General features: G+C 35.9%; 1 pseudogene; it reads right to left on the reverse strand.

Annotated features, from left to right (window-relative positions):
- Positions 1–1,692: 1,692 nt before the first annotated feature.
- Positions 1,693–21,659, reverse strand: part of LOC140855688 (uncharacterized) — a 24,373-nt pseudogene continuing 4,406 nt past the window's right edge.

The raw sequence follows: 21,659 nt of genomic DNA on the forward strand, positions 1-21,659 counted from the left end.
TCTTTTGATTTTTAGGCTTATTTTTTAGGATTAGTATTGAGAGAAATGTGACAAACTATGAAGCTTGCCCTATATAATATTTTATAGTGCCCGCCCCATATGATTTTTGTACATGTGAGAGCCTCAGAGATCATAGGGCTTTCTAGAGATTTTGCTAAACAATTGTTTCATTCTACCGATGGTTGACGTGTCGAAATTAGTTTTGAAAGGATTCTATAAAGCCTACAAGGGGTCTAATCACGTTGAGATTGACAAATTTGGATCCGACCAGCTTGAAACTAATTTTAAGTTAGAACTAGAAGATCAAGCCTAATTTTTTTATCATTGTTTCGAGCTTGAATCGAACTTAATTCAAAACATATTGAATACAAGCCTAAGTGTTAGGTTTGATTGTCAAAAATCGAGCTAAAAGAAATAAAAGCTCAAATCAAGCTTGGTTTGAACTTAAATTATAATTTGATTCAAGCTTTATTTGAACTTAAATTATAATTTGATTCAAGCTTTATCCAAGACTTGGTTCAAGCAAGTCACAGCTAATTGATTCTAAAAACAAAAAAAATATGTTGGTTACAACCTTAATCTTTTTCTCAAAGAAAAAAAATTAAAGCCATGATCAAGTAGTTCATTATCTATAATATATAATTTAACATCATATAATATATATGTGTTTATGTTTGAGCTTTATCAAGTCAAGCCTAATAGAGTGAAGATAATTTGTTATAAAGTTAGACTTGAAAATTATTTTTCCAAATATCATTAAAAAACTAGCATTTCAATATGGAGAGTAGTGAACACTTAAATAGATCCTCAATTAAATTTGTCATTGGCAACAAAAATCTCTCATGAATTCTTCTAGATACAAGACTGTTAATAGATTTCAAATGTCCCCCAAAATAACTCACTTGTTTAAAAAAATTTTAGACAAAATCACCAATAATTTTAAAAAAAAGTCCTATTATTACATTGTAATATATGTTCCTAGATATTTGCTAGAGATAATTTACTGAATTGTTGTGATACTTTTTGAATGCTTATTGAAAAAAAATTATTTTAATATGGAGAACAATGAAGAGGTAACAACAATTATTGCTCTTTTATAACTTGATGATTTAATAAAAAAGATAAAAGGGCTAAATGATAGGTATTAGATTTTTTTTCCCCATTTTCTAGGTGGAAAGAGTAATAAGAAAGATAGAAGAAGAGCTAAATTATAGATATTAGATTTTTTTTCCCCACTTTTTTAGGTAGAAAGATATCGTGAGAAAGCAAAAAAATATATATTTGTTTATTTTTTAATTGGATTGGATCTCTTCTTGATTGATAACCTAGATGCTTTATAAAAAATGCAAATAATTCCTATATAGGCTAAAAATGCCTAATGCATAAATACGTCTAGCACTCCAATTACATCCTCTTAATTTGTCATTTTGGTTGAGATCCTTGCTTGCTACAAAAATTACTTTATAGCAATATAATGAGTGATATCTTTGCAACATGCGGTGCTATCTTTACTATCGGCATCAATAACCATTCTTTATCCTAGAGCTATCAAGACGGGTCGGCCCATCCTAACCCATCACAGCCCATCTCTAAATAAGGCAGGGTGGGTTGGCTCGTTTAACTGATGGGTTGAAAAAATTCCAACCCAACCCATCATGGGTTGTGGGCTAAACGGACCAACTTGTCAAATTTTCAAAAAAAAAGACCCTGGTGACGACGGCAGTCGGTAGGGTGGTCTTTCTCCCGAATGAGGCTGAGGCAGACGAGGCAGTAAAGGAAGGTGGCGAAGTTGGTCTTGTAGCCGATCTGTGCCATAATCGATGCGAGAGGCATTGCCAAAGGAGTCAAGGAGGTAGGAAAGGAGCTCATCTATGGCGGGGCGGAGCTCATCGGAGGGGAGGATGGGGAGGAAAAGGGCGAGGACCTCGACGGAGAGGCGGGCATGCCAAGGCCCAGGATCGATAGATGGGGTTACTGTAGCGGGCGGGGTGGGGGAGAGGGGGGATCTCATCGATCCAGGAGGTTAGGGTTTGGAAAAGGGAGAGGAGGGAGGTGAAGGTTTGGGAGAGTGGGGGGATGGGGTCAAAGAGCTTGCGACCATGATCGAAGTGGGAGAGGGCAGCGACGAAGCCAAGGAAATGATGGCTGAAATTGGAGGAGTGAAAGCAGTGAATGTCATCGGGAGAGATGTGCTTGGAGGGGGTTTCGAAGTGGTTAGTGTTGGGAATAGTGTCCCAAAGTCAATCGTCAGCCTGTTGATGGTTGTGCTCATTTTTGTATATGTACATGAATTATAAATTAATAAAAATTATTTTAGCATTTTTCATCACAAAATATTTCATCTTCTAATGAACTCCTACGTTGTGGTAAAGTCCTTAGGACTATTTAGACTCGACAAAGGAGGATTTGTCATTTAGTCCTTAAATCTGTTCATGATCAAATGATACGTTGTTATCAAGGACGACAATATTTATCTAGCATAGGTCGTTGTGTGCCATATAGGTTGATTGTCCTCTGAACCAATGAGTGTGGAGACACTGGTATGGCATACAGGTGAGATATAAGGGTACATCTGCACTGAACCTGATCGACTCCGGAGCTATTTTTGCTATCAAAATTTGCTCTGATAGAATATGGGTATAAATATCCCTCCGATCTGAGATCGCCACGGTGACTTACAAGCAACTCAGTGCACTTAGGCACTAGACTACCTGAATTTCTAATTCAGTGACGGAAGGCTGCTGGATGAGTCAAGTACTTGACTTGTTGGTGCATGTGTCAAGATGGGATTGACCACTCCAGTTTAGGAGCTGTGTACAGTCGTGTTTCAATTTAGCAAAACCTTGATCAGGGTAGTCCTTGTGAGGAGTCATAGGATTGTTTGAGTTGAGTACGATTCGGATGATCTGATCAGGGTTGACAGTTTAACCCTGAGTCGTCCTAAACACAGGGGTCAAAAGGATGAATTATACAGTAACCATATTCATGTAGATTCTGAGTGTTACGATTGTGACTCTTCGACCTATCCGGACGTCGGATACCATTGCTAGATGGTCACTTCGATTAGTACAAGAATAGGTTCCTGTGCTACCGACTTAGGTTCGAACCTGTGGGGTCACACACATTAGAGGTTCCTATCTGATCTGATGACTGGTGTAGAATCTTATATGTTTGGGACTCAGTGATCAAGAATCAAGATTCTCTGATCATGAGTTCCACACATTATGGGTACTGGGGTCAAGAGTCCCACTGGTTGGGATTTTTCGATCAGGATTACATATCGATGAATTTTGATGCCCGATTGCCCATCGGATTTGGACTCAGTATTTATGAGATATTTAATTAGTGATTTGATCGCTAATTAACTCAATTTGATTGAGTAATTATTTTTGGATCAAGTCCAATTGAATTGAATTCAGTTGGGTTTGACCCGATTAGGTTAAGAGTTGACCTAATCGTCGAGATGGTTTGGTTCCTAATTTGATCAGGGGTTGAGCTTAGTCAATTTTTGATTTGATAAAAATTTTATTAAGCCTAATTAAGCTTAATTTAGTTGAGTTTAAATTAGTCTAATTGGACCTAAATTATTTGGTTCAATTAGGTTGGTTTAAATAATTAAACCACCTTGACCCAATCTCCATGCGCCACCTCACTTCTATTGCACCCATTTAAATTCATGAGAAGAAACTTCTCATGAATTATTTTCTCACGTCAAGCCCTCTCCATGCCCCACTTTAATGTGTCAAATGAATGGATAGGGATGATTGGTTGGCCATTCAAATTTAAAATAAAATTTGAATTTGAATGGGCAATCAATCTTTGCACTTTATCCCTTTTTTTACGCCCCATCTTTGCAATGAATGATGAGTTCAGCCGTAGGTTCGAGAATGCCCAGCCACAGGAGATACTTCAAATATTGAACGACTCTTTTGGCACGTCTGACGATGTTGAAAGGCACAAAACTAGTTGTGCCATTTTCAATGCTCGGATGAGGGATGGAGCCTTAGTCACTGATCATGTACTGTACATGATCGAAATGATTGAGCGCCTAAATAAACTAGGCTTTCTCTTGCACGAGCAGCTCGATAAGGATGCGATCCTTAATTCATTGCCCAAGTCCTTCCTCCCCTTCCTTACTCATTTTCGGATGATAAAGCCTGCAGTGAACTACCACGGCTTGTTAGGGTTGCTGCAGAACTTTGAGATGGATCACCAGCTCCATAAAGAGTCGGTGAATGTTGTGGGAGGGTCTTCTTCTGGTCGTCGACCCTTTAAAAAAGAGAAGAAGAAGAAGAATAAGAAGGTGCAGCTGCATGCTGGGACGTCTGCACAAGGTCAGACCAAGAAGCGCAAGCCCGACCAGAGCCAGACGGAGTGCTTCTTTTGTAAGAAGCAGGGGCACTGAAAGAGGAACTGTCCTCTATACATTGCTTTCTTGGATCCGAACAGGCCAAAGAAGAAGTAAGGTATTTATATGATAACACCTTACAACTTTTCCATTTGTGATACTATTGCCTGGGTATTGGATACCGAAAGCCCTTATCATATTTGCAATTCGATGCCGGGTCTGCAGGTCAGTAGGAGATTTGATGAAGGCGAGAGATTTCTGAACGTTGGAGATGGAAGTAAAATTTCAGTTCTAGCATTAGGAATCATGAACCTTGTAATCAATTCTCGAAATATAATTCTGAGTGAATGTCACTATTGTCCAAGCTTTTTATTAAATATTATTTCTGTAGGCCTTTTGGCCATGAACGGCTATCAATTTTTAATAAAAGGAAATATTTGCAATATCATTTTGAATAGTGTTACAATGTTTGTTGGACAACTTAATAATGGAATTTACTTTCTATCACAACTTGTTAATATGGTTCAAACCTCCGGCAAATGCCCTAGAATAGATAATGTGTCAGAAGTCTACCTTTGGCACTGTAGGCTAGGTCATATCAATAAGAACAGGAAAAACAGGTTGGCTCAAGAAGGAATTCTTGAAGTAAGTGATTGTGAATCACTTCCAACCTGTGAGTCCTGTCTTTTTAGTAAAATGACCAAATCACCTTTTACTGGAAAAGGTGAGCGAGCCAGCGAACTCTTGGGTCTGGTACATTCTGATGTATATGGACCCATGAGCGCAAGTGCAAGAGGTGGATATTTCTACTTCATAACCTTCACAGACGACCTATCGAGGTATGGATATGTCTATTTAATGAAGCATAAGTCGGAGTCATTTGAAATATTCAAACTATTCTGAAATGAGATAGAAAAACAAATTAGAAAGTGTATTAAAACTCTTCGATCTGATCGAGGAGGTGAATACCTTTCCAATGATTTTCTGACATATCTTGGAGAGAATGGGATTCTCTCTCAGTGGACTCCTCCTGAAACACCACAACATAATGGTGTATGTGAAAGGGGAAATCGGACCTTGTTGGATATGGTTCGATCCATGATGGGGTTTGCTGGTCTGCCGATCTCTCTTTGGAGATATACACTCGAATCGGCTTGTTACCTTCTAAATAGAGTTCCGAGTAAGTCTGTAACCAAAATGCCATATGAGATATGGATAGGACGTAAGCCAGTACTCTCGCACCTTAGGATTTGGGGATGTTCGGTTTATGTTAAACGTCTAATTACGGACAAGCTAGGACCTAGGTCTGACAAGTATAATTTTATAAGGTACCCAAAAGAGACCAAAGGGTATTACTTCTACCTAGCTGATGAGCAAAAAGTATTTGTCAGCCTTAAGGCAATCTTTTTGGAAAAAAAAGTTTCTTGGTGAAAGGACTGTTGGCTCTAAGGTCGAACTTGACGAAGTTCGGCAGGTGAAAAAATCGACACAAGTTGCTGAACCTGAATTGGATTTGATTAGATCAGATCCGGAGCCCATTATTCAAGCACCCTTAAGACGATCTGGTAGAGTACCACGTCAATCGGACAGATATTATGGTTTCTTGGTCCGAGACGGTGATCCTATCGAACTTGATGAAAATGATGAGGATCCAATCACCTACATGGATGCAATACAGAGATCCGACTCTGAGAAATGGCTAGAAGCCATGAAATTCAAAATGGAGTCCATGAAGATCAACGATGTGTGGACATTGGTTGACCCATTCGAAGGAGTAAAATCCATAGGGTGTAAGTGAATCTTCAAGAGGAAGAGGGGTGCAGATGGAAAGGTGGAAACCTATAAAGCCCGTCTGGTTGCCAAGGGATATCGTCAACATTATGGTATAGACTATGACGAGACATTTTCTCCTGTGGCAATGCTCAAATTCCATTCGGATTATGCTTGCAATAGCTGTCCATCTAGACTATGAAATCTGACAGATGGATGTGAAGACAGCTTTCCTAAATGGAGAGCTGGATGAAGAAGTGTATATGATACAACATGAAAGATTCACATCCACAGATGAGTCTAAGGTGTGCAGACTACAGAGGTCCATTTATGGACTTAAGCAGGCATCACGAACTTGGAACATACATTTTGATAAGACGATCAAGACGTATGGCTTCGCTAAGAACGGAGAAGAGCCCTGCATTTATAAGTGGGCTAATGGTCCAGTAGTAGTATTTCTTGTATTGTATGTGGATGACATTCTCTTAATCGAAAATGATATCCTTGCATTACAGGGAATAAAGATTTGGCTGTCGTCACAGTTCTCCATGAAGAATCTGGGAGTAGCTTCCTACATCCTAGGGATGAGGATCTATAGGGATAGATCTAAAATATTGCTTGGTTTATCTCAGTCCACGTACATTGATACTATGCTGAAGAGGTTCAGCATGGAGAATTCCAAGAAAGGCTATCTTTCGATAGGCCATGGAATTTCTCTCTCGAAGAGGGATTGTCCGACAACACCTCAAGAGAGAGAGCGTATGGATAGGATTCCATATGCTTCGACAGTGGGATCTATCATGTACGCCATGACATGTACACGACCAAATGTGGCATACTCACTAGGGGTAGTGAGTAAATACCAATCTGATCCAGGAGAGAATCACTGGAAGGTTGTTAAAACCATCCTGAAGTATTTAAGAAATACTAAGGACCAGTGGCTTATTTATGGTGAATCGAACTTGAGACTTATAGGGTTTACAGACTCTAGTTTTCAGTCTGATCACGATGACAGCAAAAGTGTGTCGGAATTTATTTTTACCCTTAATGGTGGGGCTATCTGCAGGAAAAGTTTCAAGCAGCACACAGTGGCTGATTAAGTTTGCGAGGCGGAGTATGTCGCTGCATCAGATGCTGTCAAAGAAGCGGTGTGGCTGAGAAAATTCATCACCGAGCTCGAAGTAGCACCCTCCCTTGTTGGTCCAGTTCTGCTCTACTGTGACAGCTCTGGAGCCATTGCTCAGGCGAAGGAACCAAAGGCACACCAACGGACGAAGCATATTCTGCACCACTACCATCTCATCTGAGAAATTATGGATCGAGGTGATGTTGATCTTCAGAAGATCGACAAAAAGGAGAACCTGACCGACCCATTCACTAAAGCCATTGCGATGAAGGAGTTCGATAACTACAAGTTGAAGATAGGTATTAGATACTGCACCGATTGACTTTAGGCCCAGTAGGAGATTGTTGGGAATAGTGTCCCAAAGCCAATCGTCAGCCTGTTGATGGTTGTGCTCATTTTTGTATATGTACATGAATTATGAATTAATAAAAATTATTTTAATATTTTTCATCACAAAATGTTTCATCTTCTAATGAACTCCTATGTTGTGGTGAAATCCTTAGGACTATTTAGACTCGACAAAGGAGGATTTGTCGTTTAGTCCTTAAATCTGTTCGCGATCAAATGATACGTTGTTACCAAGGACGACAATATTTATCAAGCATAGGTTGTTGTGTGCCATATAAGGTTTTGTCCTCTTAACCAATGAGTGTGGAGACACTGGTATGGCATACAGGTGAGATATAAGGGTACATCTGTACTGAACGTGGCCGACTCCGGAGCTATTTCTGCTGTCAAGATTTGCTCCGATGGAATATGGGTATAAATATCCCTCCAACCTGAGACCGCCACGGTGACTTGCAAGTAACTCTCTGTACTTAGGCACTGGACTATCTGAATTTCTAATTCAGTGACGGAAGGCTGCTGGATGTAGTCAAGTACTTGACTTGTCGGTGCGTGTGTCAAAATGAGATTGACCACTCCAGTTTAGGAGCTGTGTACAATCATATTTTAATTTAGTAAAACCTTGGCCAGGGTAGTCCTTGTGAGGAGTCACAGGACTGTTTGAGTTGAGCATGATTTGGATGATCTGATCAGGATTGACAGTTTAACCCTGAGTCGTCTTAAACACAGGGGTCAAAAGGATGAATTATACAGTAACCATATTCATGTAGGTTCTGAGTATTGCGATTGCGACTCTTCGACCTATCCGGACGTCGGGTACCATTGCTAGATGGTCACTTCGATTAGTACAGGAATTGGTTCCTATGCTACCAGCTTAGGTTCGAACCTGCGGGGTCACACACATTAGAGGTTCCTATCTGATCTGATGGCTGGTGTAGAATCCTACATGTTTGAGACTCAGTGATCGAGAATCAGGATTCTCTGATCATGAGTTCCACACATTATGGGTACTGGGGTCAAGAGTCCCACTGGTTGGGACTTTTCGATCAGAATTACATATCGATTAATTCTGATGTCCGATTGCCCATCGAATTTGGACTCAGTATTTATGAGAGGTTTAATTAATGATTTGATCACTAATTAACTTAATTTGATTGAATAATTATTTTTGGATCAAGTCCAATTGAATTGGATTCAGTTGGGTTTGACCCGATTAGGTTAAGAGTTGACATAATCGTCGAGATGGTTTGGTCCCTGATTTGATCAGGAATTGGGCTTAGTCAATTTTTAATTTGATTAGGATTTTATTGAGCCTAATTAAGCCTAATTTAGTTGGAATTAAATTAGTCTAATTGGACCTAAATTATTTGATTCAATTAGGTTGGTTTAAATAATTAAACCACCTTGACCCAATCTCCATGCACCACCTCACTTCCATTGCACCCATTTGAATTCATGAGAAGAAACTTCTCATGAATTATTTTCTCACGCCAAGCCCTCTCCACGCCCCATTTTAATGTGTCAAATGAATGGATAAGGATGATTGGTTGGCCATTCAAATTCAAAATAAAGTTTGAATTTGAATGGGCAATCAATCTTTGCACCTTATCCCTTTTTTTACGCTCCATTTATTACATGAGAAAAGGTTTCTCATGAAATCTCTCCATGCACAATTTAAGCCACGCCTCATGCCTTTAGTGGATAAGGGATGAGTTGGTGTCCATTTGAATTCAAAATTTGATTTGAATTCAAATGTGCAATTACTCATCTTTATCCTTTCTTTTGGATAAGACATTTGATGTTGTTATAAAAGGAGGAGAAGAGTGGGACGTGCAAGAAGAAGATTTTTGAAGAAAAACTCTGGGGCGTGAGAAGTCTTGTGCGTGAGAAGGAAGTCCATATCCTTCCAAGAGAAAAAGAAAGAAAAGAAAAAAGTGGGTGCAAGGTTTTCGATGAGTTCTCTAGAGTTTTAGCCTGGGGTTCGGGAAGTGAGAAAGTGAGCTACGAGTGTCGTGAGCCCACAAAATCTCAGAAAGATCTTCAACATCCTCTCAAACATGTCTGTTGATGATTCGGAGCATCCAAAAAATCGACAGATATCGATCGAAGGAGTTCAATCAGCATCGGCCGTCAAAAGGGCTCTACAACGAGCTAGCACTCGTGAGGAGTTGATCAGATCGAGAACTTTGTGTGGATGATCTGCAGTGGCCAGATATACTGTGTGACTGTGTCGCGACGATCAAACTCTCCCAACGGTGATCAAATTATGGCGATTTACTACCTGCACAAAGGTATTATGTTCTGAATACTTTACAATAAAGTGTTTATTGTTCAAATTCGAATTTCAAATTTAAATGCATGCATGCTATATATCATATTTAGATCCTAGTGTAAGATAAATTTATATTAATTAATTAGATTAATTAATATTTTTTACTATAAAATCATAATTTTGAAAAAGTGTTAAAATTATCATTTTACCCCTGCACTGAATTTTTCCTTAATGGGGGTGGCGAGGGGGACGGGGAGGGGCTGGGGATGGGGGCGAGGATGATGGCATTGGTCTAAGAGGGGGCATTGATCGCCAGGGCATGGATCAAGCGATAGGCCGATGTTGGGGAGGCATCAGTCCACGAGGGCAGGGAGGCCATGGAGGCAAAGGGTCCTCCGCAGGCACAGTAGACTGATTGTGGTAGCGGCGATTCGACGTCGATGATGATAGTGAAAAAAGATGGAGGGGAGGAGGGCTCATCGTCGGCTATTTATTTTATTTTTAATTTTATTTTTTGAGAAGCGAAGGAGTGTTCCGAGGGAGAGAATTGAGCAGAAAGAATGAGCAAGGAAGAGATAGGAGGACATGGCAACATACTCCAGAGAAAAGGTGGGCCAGCTCGCCCCAATGCATCAATCTAAATGGGGTAGGTAATTTAACCTGCTTTTAAATGGGTTGCTAAAATATAAACCCAACCCACCCCATTTATATGGTGGGCCGAGCCAATCCGACAGGCCCATCCAAATTAACAGCTCTACTTTACCCCCACCCAAAAAAGATATAATACAATATCCTTTTACTTAAATAAGGTCATATAAAGGAAAGAGGTTCCAAATTAGGAGCTATATATAGCCAACCACAAGGTAGGCTTGGTTAAAGTATATTTTTAGCTCTATATGGCCAAGCACAAAATCATTTTTAGTATCATTTCTCCACACATTATTTCTAAATCACTGTCCTGAATTTAAAAATTACTAAAGATTATCGATAAAATCAAAATTGTGGAACAAAAGGTCACTCACCTACAAGAAAAGGTGTCAAAATAAGTAGTGTAATTCCACCTTCAAGTGACATATACTTTTATATTTGGGCAAAAATTTTAAGATAATAAAAGAAGTAATGACATCAATTTTGAACAATCTTAGAAGGAATAAATGGGAATTACATTGATAGGTCTATAGACATGGTGATGGAATGCTTGTAATATTTTAGTGCTCAGGCCATGGTGGCAACAACACTAGCATGAGCTTGTTGGGCTATATATAGGGCATGAACTGGTATTTACATGCATCATGTATGACTTGATTTACTAGATGCACAGGTGCATCAACATCGCTAGCTTACCATTGAAGGCTTATTCTTATACACTTGGGTGACATGAAAGGAAACCAATAACTTCTCTAGATATATCTTCATATAGTTGTCCATATAGCTTTAACTATTTTATGGTATACATGACATCCACATGTAAGGTATATACGGGAATATATACAGAAAAGACGATTAACCATATCAAGGGTAAAATTTGTTGGGATGCGCAGGTGATTTCATGCATGTATTTTGAAATTTTTCAAAAAAATTACAGCAGAAGACTATTAGATTAATCAAATTAATCTAACATGCATATGATCTAATCATCAATTCAATATACTCTAGGATCTATGACATGTTATGTTGCATATAAAATCTAAAAAATACAAAACATAAAATCAGCATACGTGCATATGAGCAGTAGATTATATCTACTTCTAATCTGAGTTCAGAACTCAGTATCTGAGTATGGATCGATGATTACCACTATTGAGAGACATGGTAGAGAAAATTCTTACTAGTTGCTTGCAGCCGCACATGCATTTGGTCTCTACGAAAAATTCACTCGAAGTCTCGATCTGATCGATCTTCTCGAAAGTGCTAGCTAGCATGAAAAACTTCTTCTTGGCTGATCTAGATCTTTTCTTCAAATCTCTAAAATCTTTCTCCAGATTGAAGAAACTTCTAGAAGAGATGAAGAGGTAAAAAAAAGATAGAGAAGAAAATAATTTTTTCTTATATTTTTCTCTTTTTCCAAATCCTAAGGATCAAAAATATAAAATTCAGATTTTTGCGCACACACCAAGAGAGAAGACTCTCTTCTCTATTTTTCATGCCATGAACCATGCCCCAAGTCCCTCCACATGAAGAACTCTTCTTCTAGTATCTTACACATGCAAAAGAAATCACAAAAGTCTCTTTTATAGGCATGTAAAGAAGTGGGGTGAAGAGTCTTAGTGATCATGGACTCTTACAGGATTTCGCCTTCCTTCACAATTTCATATCCCAAAACATACCAAAAGAATATGGGATGCCCTTCTCATATTTTTTCATGATAAATCACTTCTCTAGTTGATCTTTCAAAAAAAAATTTCTCAAAATGTAGCACATATAAGGAGAAAAAAATTTATTGGAGTGGAGAGGTGATCTGGATAAGAACAGATTCTCCTGATAAGAAATATTTCAAAATTCAATTTCATAACCTTCTTTTTATCAAAACCAAATCAGATTTGGATGTAGATAGAGAAGGAAAAGGATACTTTTGTGTAAAAAAATCTCACACAAAATAATTTTGTGTGTGGAGATATGTGGCATGCAAACTGGGTTGGCGCAAGGGAGAAGAGTCCTATTCCAATAAGGACTCTAAGTTTCCTTATTTGGATCCAAATCAAATCACATATAGTTTAGTCCAAATAAAATATATAAAATCTAATCTAATTAAGTTTATAAATTTTTAATCAAATCTCAATCAAATTAGAAATTGATTGAATCAAAGTTCTGATCAAATTAGGACAATTCTCCCTTAGCGTTAGGTCATCTCATAACCTAATCAGGTCAAACTTAATTGAATCTAATTCAATTAGATTTTATTTAATCCTCTTTACTTAATCAAATTGAGCTAATCAGTAATCTAATTATTAATTAATCTTTATTAATTTATTAATACTTGATGAATTAGTTTATTGCAACTTTTGCATAAGGTTAATCATCAATCGAATTGACGATTAAGCCCTTGAACGATTCTCAATCGTTGATCAGCCACATGATCAGTTAGAAATTTCTTTTGAGTGTGACCCCATAGGTTCGAACCTAAGTCAGTAGCACAGGAGTAACTTTTTGAATCAATCGATGTTAGTAATGGTGACCCGATGTCCGAATAGGTCGAATGATGGCGAAGCAACATTCAAGAACCTATTGGCATATGGTTACCGTATAATTCATCTCTTTGATCCTAATGCTCGAAGATGATCTAGGATTTAACTGTCAATCCTAGATAAGTCATTCACATTATATTTTAATCTTTTTCAAATCCATCACATGGATTATCCGGACCTAGATTTTGCTAAATTGAAATACACTGATGCATATCTCCTACAAATTCAAAGGGGTCAACCTCATTTTGACTCACGCATCGACTTGACAAGTACTTGACTGCATCCAAAAATCTTTCATCACTAAATTAGAAACTCACTTAGTCCGACATCAAAGTACAGTGAGTTGCTTGTAAGTTACTATGGTGATCTCAAATCGAAGAGACATTTATACCCAAATCCTTCACGAGCTACCCTTGACAGCAAAGTGCTCCGCAGTTGGTCATGCTCAGTGATGATGTACTCCTACATCTCATCTGCATGCTATACCAGTATCTCCACACTATTTAGTTACGAGAACAACCAACGCATATGGCATACAACAACCTGCACTTGATATTGCTATCGTCCTAGTAATAGCATACCATTTGATCACAAACCAATTTAAAGACTACGCGATAAATCCTTTTTATCGATCAAAGTAGTCCTAAGGATTTCATCACAATATAGAAGTTCGTTAAAAGATGCAATCTTATGATGAAAAATATTAAATAATTTTTATTATTTATCAATTTATATACATTTATAGTTAGCATAATCGTCACATGATTGGCTTTAGGATATATTTTCAACAACTCCCACTTAGACTAAAGCCAATCAGTATAGTGTCATTTACACATTTTTGATTTATCATCTCAGAACTCCTAGATATCGAGGCTTTAGTAAATAGGTTGGTCAAATTCTCCTTTCCGTCGATCTTTTAAAGATTGACGTCAGCTTAACAGATTTTCCGAATAAGGTGGTAGTGACGCAAAATACCTAGTAAGCTAATGGGACTTCGGCTCCTTGGCATAAGCTATGGCTCCGATGCTGTACAATACAGTAAGACCATCATCAGAGGGTGCCACTCCTAGCTTGTCAGTAAATCTGTACAATCACATAGCTTCATTGCAAGCATCGAATGCTGCAATGCATTCTACCTCGCAATTTGAATTTGGCTATATTGCTCTGCTTGGAACCTTTCTAACAGATTGCTCTATTATTTAGGGTAAGGATGTATTCTGATACATTCTTACTATTATTATGTCCAATCAAAAATTGGAGTCACACTCTATAAGTTTTTAAGTCAGATTCTCCATAACCGAGTCATAGGTCCTTAGTATTTCTTAAATACTTAAGGATAACCTTCCAGTGATTCTCATCCGAATCTTGCAAGTATCCACTTATTACCCTAGTGAGATACCATATCCAGTCTCATACATGATGTAATGATAGAATAAATTCTACTCATTAACACCCTATGTATGTTGGACTGAGAAAATCCAAGCAGTCTCTTAGATCTATCTCTATAGATCTTTATCGTTAGGATGAGAGATACTTTTCTCAAAGTCCTTTATGGAGAATAATAATAATAGCAAAATTTTTATTTTCTATAATGTAAGAAATATCATTTTCGATTAAGAAAATTTCATTCACATATAAAATAAGAAATACACTAATATAACTATTAACTCATTTGTATTTGTAGGGTTCTTCTTTGTTCTCAACGAAGCCATGCATTTTGATCACTTTTCAAAATACATGTTCCAACTTTAAAATATTTAGCATTGCCACAAGATAAAATATCTCGTTATGGTCAATATCATAATGTTGACAATATTCTTAGGTAACTAGACAAGCTTTGTAGGTCTCCATCTTCTCATCTGCGCTACTCTGATCCTATTAGGGATCCACTTACACTCTATGGATTTTATTCTTTCTAGTGGATCAATGAGTGTCCATACATCATTGATCTTCATAGACTCAATTTTGAACTTTATAGCTCTAAGTCGCTAATCGAAGTCGGACCTCTACATGGCATCTATGTAGGCAATCAGATCCTTATTATTCTCATCGAGTTCAACAGGATTACGTCTCAGATCTAGATATCGAAGTGTCTATCCGACAGATGCAATACTCTATCGGATCTTCTTAATGGTGCTTTTATAATGAGTTCTAGGTTTGATCTAATCAAATATGATTCTATGAGTTTACTAGATTGTGTCAGTTCTTCTACCTGTCGAACTTCATAAGTTTCATATTAAAGACATAAGTACCTTCACCAAGGTACTCTTTTTCTAAAAAGAATACCGAACAACTCTTGTTCTTTAGCATGGTAAAAGTTATATCTCTTAAATTTTTTGAGGTACCCTACAGAATAATATATATAGGATCGAAATCTAAGCTAATCGATCTGCAAATGCTTGACATAAAATAAATACTCCAAATCCCAAGGTAAGAAAGTATCAGCTTATGCCTAGTCTATATCTCATATAGAATTTTGTGACTGATTAATTCAGAATCTAGTTCAGAATATTACAAATAGTCTTAAGTGCATAACCTTAAATGAAGATTGACAGACTTGTAAATTTCATTATGGATCGAACTATGTCTAACAAAATCGATTTTAATAAAAAAGAATCCTATTCTCTTCCAGATATGTCAAAAAAAAAACTCATCAAAAGGACATTCTCCTCTTTGATCCGATCGAAGAGTTTCAATGCTCTTTCCAATTTTTTCTCTATCTTATTATAGAATTATTTGAATATTTTAAATAATCTAAATTTATAATAAACATATTCTAGATCCAATACATCAATATGTATTAGACTTAGAACATCATTGGTTCGTTCATCTTTTCTAACAAAAGGTGACTTGGTCATCTTACTAAGGAGATAAGATCGACAGGTTGATAATGATTCACACTCATTAACTTCGAAAATTATCTCCTATTGATCCTATTCTTATCTAATGACCGAACCTAAACTGTCAAAGGTAGGCTTCCATGATATTATCTATTATAGGATTTGTTTGTTGCGTACATTGCAGTAACAGGCTATGACAATTCATAAATGTCATTTCTTAGTTGTCTACATGATTTGACATCATTCATAATAAAATCATAAAATCATTAGACAATAGTGACAATCACTAAAATGATATTGTTGGAATTGAAAATAAGCTTGACGATTTCTAAAATCTGAATTAGAATATGACTTCCAACTCCAACGTTCAGAAATCTCTTGCTATTTTCAAACTTTCTACTAATCTAAAGTCATTGCAACAATTTGCATGAACTTTCTATATCTAATATCTAGGTAGTAGTATCACAGATAGAGAAATTATAAGATATTATCATATAAGTATCTTGTCAGCAACTCTTTGCTAATTTCTCTTCATTTGCCTGTTTGGATCAAGAAACTTTGCCAGACCAGATTAACTTTAGACTCTTTTGTCAGTTTGGACTCATCAACCCAAGCACGACTCTCTTACACCTTTTCTTTTCTCAAAAGATTGTTGTCCCACTGAAGACACATCTTCAGCGATGCAATAGAACTTCTTCAATACTTGAAAATTTTCTCCCACTAAGCATCAAAGAATTTACAACTAAATTCATGTTCTTTGTTGCTCTAAAAAAACCCACATAGTGATACGATCATTTGGCCACTTCTGATAAGTGCCTTTGATCACATGTTGTGTATTGGATATGAAAACATCAGGTGCTGGATCTATAATCATATTTAAGATCCATGCATGCTCTAGAACTATTTGCAACTTCCAATACCATCTATCGAAGTTGGACCCTATAAATAAATCACTGTCAAACAGTGAATGGAGCAACGGACATCTAGCCATAACTAAAAGAAAAATACAAGATCTCTGTGTTTATGAATTGATTAAGCCTAAAGACTTAGATTTTAATCTGAATGTTCTCCCACTATTTTATTCAAATTGATAGCCTCTACCTCCAATCCGAGGATTTACTCTAATTCTTTAGCGGATACTAGAATCCACACAGACTGCACATGAGTCCGACTTTGATCGGATCACCCATGTACATCTATGGGTAGGTTCTTAACCAATTATTTTTTTAAATAATTTTTAGTAATTGATTTAACCCTAGATAACTTTTCAGTTGACTTTGGTCTTTTCTGCAAGTTTTGGTTATGTCCAACCATTAACATGGTCATACTTACGAATCTAACTACCAAATAATCAGGCCTGACTTTGACCGGCTAACCTGACCACTTAACAGAGAGACTTGATTAAGTTATCATCTTATTGAATGATAATTTTAATTGCAGATGAACACCAAACCTTTGGGCCTCCAATGATCATTATACTAATAGACTCATTATCACCCAACTTAATAAGAGGCTATGATCTAGTTATCCTCATTACTAGCTCATTTTATGGACCTAATAATTTAGAATATTTAATCAATTTAGAGAAGAGATGAGAAAAGATCAACCAGTAAATCACAATCTTCTACTGATTTCATCAAGTCATTGAATTGAATCAGGGTCATACTAGTTGAAATGCCACCTAGATCAGTCACATTGATCAACTTTAATTGTATGCATCAACTTGAATTACTTAGTGGTCTAATCAAGATATAATTCACTAAATTATTCAGGTAAACGAGATCGATGGGAGGGTCTGCTAAGCTTGCCTTAGACACCATAAAATGGTCAGGTAAGCCACTCTCAATTAAAAACCACCAGTCGAAATGCCAAACTTACCTTAGACACCAATTGATTAATTAGTTTCAATTTGACCAACCTAATGATTTGGGTTCAACTACTGAGCTACAATCCAGATCTATTTATTCTAATCAAAGATTTGGACTGGACCATCTACAACTATTGTATTAGAGAAATTTGATTAATCTAATTCAACATTTGATTAGACTTAATCAATTTCTCTACATGGTCAATTAATTTTTTGATTCTAACCTTAGGTCTAATCTAATTAAAAGGATCTGATTTAAGCTAACCCATGTCTCTATATTTTATGCAAATGACATTAGATCTTTAATCACAATTCTAGATCTAATCGATTCTATACTTAATTCTCAATTAAGTTTCAACATCAACATGAATTTAGATTCAAGTTTGAAATAATTTCAATATTTTATTTTTGTAAATAATTTATAATAAATTTTATGTAAAAATTTTTTATTCTAAAATTGAGTCGACTCAATCAATATTGAGTCAGCTACTTAATGAGACTGAGTCAACTTAGTTCAAAATTGAGTCAGCTCAGTAATTGTGTGAGCACGATTCAAGAAGTTTCAGATCTAAAAATTCTTGCATAATACTAAAATAAAATCAATCATAATACTTTTAGATTATATCTAAAATTTTTATGATTTAATTTTTTTTTATAATTAAAATAATTTTAATCACATAAATTAGATGTCTTATTTTTCATACAACTTTATATCACATGCAACAAATCTAGGATTTCAAAATCTAAAATTTTATAGAAAAATAAGTTCTTCCTTTTGCATCTTGTTCATAAGATTTAATCAGGTGGCACCCCTACACGCCATAAAAGCATCCCATCGAATGGGAAGAGAGGATCTTTATATCCTTTTTGCTCCTATGACCGAATGGCCTGGTGATCAATCCAATCCAAGTACTTGTTAATCAGATTATCTAATCTAATCACATATCACATATGCATGAATTTAGATCTAATCTAAATTATATCAGATCTGATTATAATTTTAGATCATATCTAAATCAGATCATAAACATCACATGCATGATATAAAATTAGATTTTATCAATGATCAGCACAAATTAGGATAACTTTTTCACTGTAAGGGATAAACCCTACAACAGGATAATCTTATGTCAGTTTGTGCGATCAACTATTAATTAAATTTAGATCAAAATATCATATATCATATCTAAATAGAATTAAAATTTGGATTTAATATGCACATAAATCATATCATAACGAATCTGGCTCTGATACCATTGTTGGGATGCATAGGCGATTTCATGCATGTATTTCGAAATTTTTTTGAAAAAATTACAGCGAAAGACTGTTAGAATAATTAAATTAATTTAATATGCATATGATCTAATCATCAAATCAATCTATTCTAGGATCTATGATATATTATGTTGCATATAAAATTTAAAAAATACTGAAGATAAAATCAAAATGTATGCATATGAGCAGCAGATCACATCTACTTCTAATCTGAGTTCAAAACTCGATACCTGAGCATGGATTGATGATTATCGTTATTGAGAGATATGGTAGAGAGGATCCTTACTGGTTGCTTACAGCCACACATGCATCTAATTTCTATGAAAAATCAACTCGAAGCTTCGATCTGATCGGTCTTCTCAGGAGTGCTAGCTCGCACAAAGATCTTCTTCTTGACTGATCTAGATTCTTTCTTCAAATCTCTATAATCTTTTTAGAGGTTGAAGATAAATTTTTGAAAGAGATGAAGAGGTAGAGGAAAGATGAAAAAAATAATTTTTTTCTCATATTTTTTGCTCTTCCCAAATATTGAGGACCAAAAACTTGGAATTCAGGTTTTTGGGCACGCACCAAAAGAGAGGACTCTCCTCTCTATTTTTCATACCATGAACTATACCCCATGTCCCTCCACTTGAGGAACTCTTTTTCTGATATCTTACATGCATAAAAAAAATCACAAAAGCCTCTTTTATAGACATGTAAGGAGGTGGGGTGAAGAGTCCTAGTGATCATGGACTCTTACAGGATTCTGCCTCCCTTTACAATTCCACATCTCAAAATATATCAAAAAAATATGGGACACCCCTTTTTATATTTTTTATAGTAAATCAATTTTTTAACTAATCTTCCATAAAAATTCTCCTTAAAATATCACACATATAAGGAGAAAAAAATTATTAGCGTGGAGAGGTGATCTAGATAAGAACAGATTCTCCTGATTAGAAATATTTTGAAATTTAATTTCAAAATCTTTCTTTTATCAATATCAAATCAGATTTGGATGTAAGATAGAAAAGAGAAATGATTCTTTTGTGTGAAAAATTTTTATACAAAATAATTTTGTGTGTGGAGATATATGACTTGCAAACTAGATTGGCGTAAGGGAGAAGAGTCCTATTCCAATAAGGACTCTAAGTTTCCTTATTTGGATCCAAACCAAATCACATCTGGTTTAGTCTAAATAAAATATATAAAATTCAATCTAATTAGGTTCATAAATTTTTAATCAAATTTTAATCAAATTAAGAATTGATTGAATCAAAGTCTTGATCAAATCAGGGACAATTCTCTCTTAGCGATTAGGTCATCTCATAACCTAATCGAGTCAAATCTAATTGAATCCAATTTAATTAGATTTTATTTAATCCTCTTTATTCAATCAAATTGAACTAATTAGTAATCTAATTACTAATTAATCTTTCATTAATTTACTAACACTTAATGAATTAATTTATTATAATTTTTATATAAGGTTAATCATTAATTGAATTGATGATTAAATTCTTAAATGATTCTCAATCATTGATAGCCACATGATCAGTCAGAAACTTTTTTTGAGTATGATCTCATAGGTTCGAACCTAAGTCGGTAGTATAGAAATAACTTTTTGAACTAATCGATGTAACCATCTAGTAATGGAGACCCGACGTTCGGATAGGTCGAATGATGATGAAGCAACATTCAAAAATTTATTGACGTATGGTTATCGTATAATTCATCCCTTTGATCTTAATGCTCGAGGATAATTTAGGATTTAACTGTCAATCCTAGATAAGTCATCCATATTGTCTTTCAATCTTTTTCAAATCGATCATATGGATTATCTGGATCCAGATTTTGCTAAATTAAAATACACTGATGCATATCTCCTACTAATTCAGAGAGATCAATCTCATCTTGACTCACGTACCGACTTGATAAATACTTGACGATATTCAAAAATCTTTCGTCATTGAATTAGAAACTCAGTTAGTCTAGCACCAAAGTACAGTGAGTTGTTTTGCAAGTCACCTGGTGATCTCAGGTCAGAGAGACACTTATACCCATACCCTTTGCGAGCTATCTTTGATAACAGAGTGCTCCACAGTTAGTCACGTTCAGTGACGATGTACTCATATATCTCATCTGTATGTCATACTATTGTCTCCATACTATTTGATTACGAGGACAACCAACGCATATGACATATAACGACCTACACTTAATATCGCTATCATCCTAGTAATAGCATACCGTTTGGTCGCGAATCAATTTAAGGACTATGCGATAAATTCTTTTTTATCGATCAAAGTAGTCCTAAGAACTTCATCACAATATAGGAGTTCGTTAGAAGATGTAATCTTATGTTGAAAAATGCCAAATAACTTCTATTATTTATTGATTCATATACATTTATAGTTAGCACAATCATCACACGGTTAGTTTTAGGTCACATTTTCCAGCAAAATTATCCAACAAGAGATATGGAAATCTTAGATTCCATTCTATATCATGATTGGAGGGCCAAAAAGCTCTACTTGAAGACTAAAATCCTTTTTTCTGCATTATTCTAAGTTGATTGGCAAAAATATTGAAATATATTTCTACCCTACTTCAGAAGCTGGAAAGTCTATTAAAGGAAGCTCTAATTTA

This window comes from Elaeis guineensis, chromosome 1 (genome assembly GCF_000442705.2).
Source record: "Elaeis guineensis isolate ETL-2024a chromosome 1, EG11, whole genome shotgun sequence".
In the NCBI taxonomy this organism is placed as follows: domain Eukaryota; kingdom Viridiplantae; phylum Streptophyta; class Magnoliopsida; order Arecales; family Arecaceae; genus Elaeis; species Elaeis guineensis.